Genomic DNA, 5,844 nt, shown 5'->3' with positions numbered 1-5,844 from the left:
GATCCTCTTGAGGTAGCCAGTCATTGCTTAGAGAGTCAAGTTTTTGCCTATGGAGAAGCTAGCAGTTGGAAGTGGTGAGAATTCCAACACTATTCATGCAGCAGTAACTACACAGCTAGAAAGGCATCAGCAGGATAAAGCTAGAGAAGTTACAAGAAGAAAACAATAAAAGCAAAAACAACGGCAGTAGACTACTTTCATCATTAAGAAAATCACCAACTTTGCAATATTCTTATAAAATTGGTTAGTGGTTGTCTCTGACTTTTTAGCAGGAACTTTCTTATAGTAGGAGAGGAAATTGTTGGATGACTGTGAGTAAGATTTCAGAATAACTTTTTGTTTTAAGAAGCACTCTAGATAATTTGTAAAGTGACATAGGTCTCATTACAAATACTACATATTTGCTCTATAATTTCAAAATAGTTACTTGTTAAATCTCAAATTGTTACACCTGACCCCATAATGCTGAAAATTATGATTGATTTTCGTATTAAGGACAAAAAGGTACAGAGTTTTCAAACATGTCCTCAACCCCACAGGACAAACTACACCCAGCTCATAGCCTGACTCTCTTTCTACAAGTCCTACTGGGAGTGTTGGCCAATTCTCAGCCTCCTTTTTCAAGGCACAGGACAAAGCACAGGAAGGTGGCCAGCTCTGGTTAATTATTTGTTTACAAGGGAGAATGTTTCTAAAGGTTTTGTTGGTTGAAACCATTGGGAAACATTCTCTTGAGAATTTCATGTTTTCACTCTATTATTAGTCCAAGAACCACAAATAACAGAATTATTTGTGAACTCTATCCTCATGCTTCCCTCAGCCCCCAAAATAACCTGATAAATAAATAAGCCATAGGATATGAATGTATTTTTTAAAATTGCTTTGCTAAAGATTATTTTATTGCTGAGGTAAAATCTCCTTTTGAGATCAGTTTTGAGAAATGGGCAAGAATTTTTTAAAATTACTACTTATTGACTGTCTGCCCTAGGTTACACTGTGTTCAGTCCTTTGTGGATGCCAGGAAATAGCCTCTGACAGATGAGAAAGCGATGTCATGAGGATAAGATCCGTCAGTCAATGAGCATTGGATTAGGATTTCAAATTAGGTCTGACTCTGAAGTCCTTGTTCCTAAACATCATCAAGTTTTCCTTGGGAGGAGCGAGATAGAGGGTGAAATGGATAGAACCCTATGGCTTCTTTTTTGGTTTCAACACCAACATTTTAGACTCTGTAAGTCCAGGCACCCATGGTAGAGTCCAGGACTATAAATGCATGTACACATGTCTGTATGTGTGAGCACATATCCCCACATGCTTCACACTCCTTTTCACACTCCACACATACTCCCCATATAACCTCCACACCCTTACATTCTTTCCACCTCTCTGCTTTCATCACCTCTTTCTCCTTATCATACACATCCTGTCAACACATAGATATCAGCTACATGCAAGTGCAAAATGGGGATCACACCTCATATTTGGTTCTATAACCTGGTTTTTATATACAACCACATGATTTTGAGGCAATCCATAACCTATATACCTTGTATAGATTTCACTGACTCAATGATTTCAGCACTCAGTTTTAACCCACTGAGAACACATTGAGGTTCATTTTTTTTTAAAAGTAGGCTCTTACCTGTAGCTGAAGCTGGAGTGCAACAGCATGATTACAGCTCACTGCAACCTCAGCCTCCTGGACTCAGGTAATCTTTCCTCCTTGGCTTCCTGAGTAGTGACTATAGGCATGTGCCTGGCTACTTTATTTTTTGTAGAAACGAGGTTTCATTATGTTACTCAGGCTGGTCTTGAACTCCTGGACTCAAGCAATCCTCACAAAATGCTGAGATTGCAGGTGTAAGCCACTACATCTGGCAGTACTTGTCTTTTAATGGTAATTGAGGACTTAGATACTTGGGCAGAAACTTAAGATAGGTTATCTCCATCAGCCAGAATCCGAGTCTTTGAAGTTATGCCACTTAGATGCTCAATGTTAGACCTGTATCCTAAACACAATCGCACAAACTCAACACATTTTCCCCCCTCAAAGAAGGGAGAGGGCCTTTGTGTTTTTGCTTCCTTTACATTGGGTGGATATAGAGGTGATATTGATTCTACTTACAAAATTAACCACTCTGGCAGGTTTCTAAGAACTCTGTTGGTAGTCCCTATTGGAATGGATTTTTTTCTGCTTTCAAAGACCATTATTTAATATCTAACATAGAATTCAGAGACAGAAGGGTCCAGAGAGGCATCGAGGTCTGAGAGTGGAATCAATATGACTCATGTCTTTCCAATCCACCCAACATAGTCACCACAATTTAAAAAATAAAGGTGTTTTAGACTTCTTTTTCAGAATGGTATTTGACTCTTTTTCTAATCAGCACTGTGGTCTAAGGAAATACCTTTCCACATGTTAATGTACATTTTCCCCATCTTGGGTTTGTGAATGGATATCGTGGGCTTTCAGTCCCAGGCTGGACATGTTGGTGAAAGTAGGAGCAGCAGCAGAAGCAGCAAAAGTTCAACCAAGCTAGTTACTCTTAGGACGCCCATGAGCTCTACAAGCCTCAGAGCTCCCAGAACACCAGCATACATAGATAAGCTTAGTATTCCCTTGAGTTAACTTTGTTAAATGCTCTTGATTAGGAAATGATCCTGGTAAGCTGGAGTAACCTTCCAGGAGGTAGTGATGGTGGTGGTGGAAGGGAGGGAGAGGAGGAGAGAGGGGCTGATCCTTTCATGGAACTTTCTGTTTCCTATCTGTTGAGAATAGGCTCTGAAGACAGAAATCTCTTTCAATTTGTGGCAGTGTTTTAAGTGCATGAACTTGTAGCCTATTTTAGTTTGGATTTTTTCCAAATCAGACCATGAGACAAGGGTTGGGTGTAAGTTTATTTGGGAGGCTATTCCAGGAAGTACTTTGAGGGATAGGGCAAGTGAGCAGGAGAAGGGAGAGAAAACCCTTCCAAATTTGTTAATAAATAATTTACTGCTGTGGGTAAATAGGGCTTGAGTTCATTGAGGACACTTTGAGAAGTTGTGTGGAACTCATCTCAGCATTATCTCATTGAGAGACAGGGAAACTGTCATATATAGCCACCAAATGCTATCCCTCATTGGTTGAGAACATCAGAAAAATTGTGAACAATTTGAAATTAGTGAAAAAATATGGGCGTTTTTCTCATTCAGCTCATCTATCCAGGTGATCTCCACATGTCATTGTCCTTGTGCTATTTATGACTCTGAGTTTTAGACAATACATAGTACTGCAAATGATTCTTGTCTATAGAAGGGCGGTGAGCACAATTGACTGTTGCCGAGTAGATATTGACCAGTTTGTACCTGCTATGGTTTGAATATGGCTTGTCCCCACTGAAACTCATGGTGAGGCTTGGTCCCCAATGGAATGGTGTTGACTTTTTAAAGGTGAGACCTGTAAGAGCCATTTGGTTCACAGGGGATTCACGCTCATGAAGGGATTTATGCAGTCTTCCAGGAGTTCTCGTTCTCTCAGGACTGGAAGAGTTACCATGAGAGTGGATTGTTATAAGTGAGATTACCCCTCGTATTGTGTCTCTCTTGCCTGTACCTATTCACCACTCTTGCATGTACTTCCACTGTGTCATGCCATCTATCTTATGTTGTGGTATGAGGCCCTTGCCAGGTGTGACTGCCTAAACTGCCTCCAGAAGTATGAGACATATATTTCTTTTGTCTGTAAATTACCCAGTCTCAGGTATTCTTACAAACAGAAAATGGACAAAGAAAATATTTATTTGTAAATTCATCTCAGGATCCTTGTTCTGCATATATATATGTACAACTTTGAATTCTCCTTTGAGCCGATTGTAACATTTTATTAGCTCTCCTATTAATTATCGAGTTAAATAAATTTTTGACACCTATTAATTGTATTTTTTGTATGAAAGTCATTATTTTACCTTTTGAGAGGGGCCATCCTTTAACAAGGGTAGAACCCCTAGGGCATAGATGCCCTGGCGGGCAGTACAGCCAGAAAAGTCCCCAGGCAGGGACACAGGAATCCTTTGGCATTTATGGGCAATACCTGCAAGTGATCTTTTGAGTATGCCAAGGGGATATGAGAAGGACCTAACCATGCCTGCTATAGTGTCTCAGCAAAACTTTTCAGAACACCTCCTCCACCTCTCCAGGTCTGCTTTCCACCTCTTCTCAAAGTACCTTGGATTATAGAATACGAGGTTATGATTTTTCAGATGTCTTTCTTAGCCACATCTATTAGCTTTATCATAAGCAACAAACATTTTATGATAGAAGTTAAGGGCCATATAAATCAGATTGTTGTTTGTTCACTGCTGTATCCCCTAGCACCCTGAACAGAGTCTCGTGGATACTATTTTTCCTTAACACTGTGCCATGGGGTGATCTCTTCCAAGGTCAACTGAGAAGTTTTGACTTTTTCTTTTTTAAAAAAGAAGAATGCTTCAAAACTGGTGAGTGATATGAAATGGCACATTCAAAGCCTCATGCTAGGTGTGCCTTCTGAGGTTATTAAAATTAAAACCAGATTCAGTGAGAATAATGGTAATAAAATGCTACCTTTTATAAATTTTATCTATCACATATGTTCTTTGGGTAGTAGCATTATAGACCACTGATAATCTTTAAAAATCTGGTGGCTATCATGACAGGTACTGGAAAATTACCATAGACAGTGAGGTTCATAGTCATCACTAATGGAAAGGAAAGAGGCTGGCAGACCACTTTTCTGGCAGCCTATGGCTTCTACATACTATCTCCCAATCATGTGAGAGAGAACTAGTCCTGAATGAATTGCTTAGTCTTCCTAGAAAACTCCAGTTCACCCCTAATCTGTCCCAAACTCTGGTGTATCAAAGTCAAAAACACATTTCCCAATGCCCTTGCAGCTGCCTACCAATATTATTAAATTCATCCAGTCAGATGCACACAGGTGTGTGGCCTGCATTCGAAACTGAAGCAAGTGAGAGATAGGCAGCAGCAGCAGACACATCTATTTTGCTAACAATGATCTAGCAGGCACAGTGTGGTTCATCCAGTAATTTCAATTGTCTTTTCTTGATCCCTGGATAGAAACTCAGGCATTATATTGCCATAGCCAGAAGGTGCATTAGCAGCAACTGCATCAGTTAGACTAGTAGAGTAGGCTGCAGTGACAAATGAATTTCAGTGGCTCAACACAAAAGAAGTTTATTACCTTTTCATATAACAGCCCTTGTGGAAGGTCTCAAAAGTAAGGGCTCAGAAGTGTGGCCATCCTCCATATGATCTTTCAGGAACCCACGTCAGCCCATAAAAGCTTTTCTGCCTCCATGCTCTTTTCCAAGACTCGGATTTCTATACCCAGGGTTATCTTAGAAGTCACATGTCTTTCTTTCTCTCCTTCCACGCCCTTCTCTTATTTCATACACACACACAGACACACAGTGACCAAAAATTTGTACACATTTTAAGAGATGTTTGTTGTAATCAGAAGTGTCTGGATGCTGATGGTAACCACTTTGAGCAACTCTTGGAATTGTAGAAGTCAAACATGAGTTGTATTTATCTTACTGAGTATTACAATTTTAATAGTTTTTTTCCCCTTTTTTTTTGAGCTGGAGTCTCACTCTGTTGCGCAGACTGGAGTGCAGTGGCCACTACTGGCCACCGCAGCCTCGACCTGCTGGGCTCCAGCGATCCTTCCGCCTCAGCCTTCTGAGTAGCTGGAATTACAGATACACGCTACCATGCCCAGCTGATTTTTTGATTTATTGTAGAGATGAGGTCTTGCCAACTTGCCCAGGCGGGTTTCAAACCCGCGGGCTCAGGCAATCCACT

This window comes from Carlito syrichta, unplaced genomic scaffold (assembly GCF_000164805.1).
Source record: "Carlito syrichta isolate Samal-C Ts95f unplaced genomic scaffold, Tarsius_syrichta-2.0.1 Scaffold309278, whole genome shotgun sequence".
Classification (NCBI taxonomy): domain Eukaryota; kingdom Metazoa; phylum Chordata; class Mammalia; order Primates; family Tarsiidae; genus Carlito; species Carlito syrichta.
Note: the sequence above shows the minus strand (reverse complement) of the source record.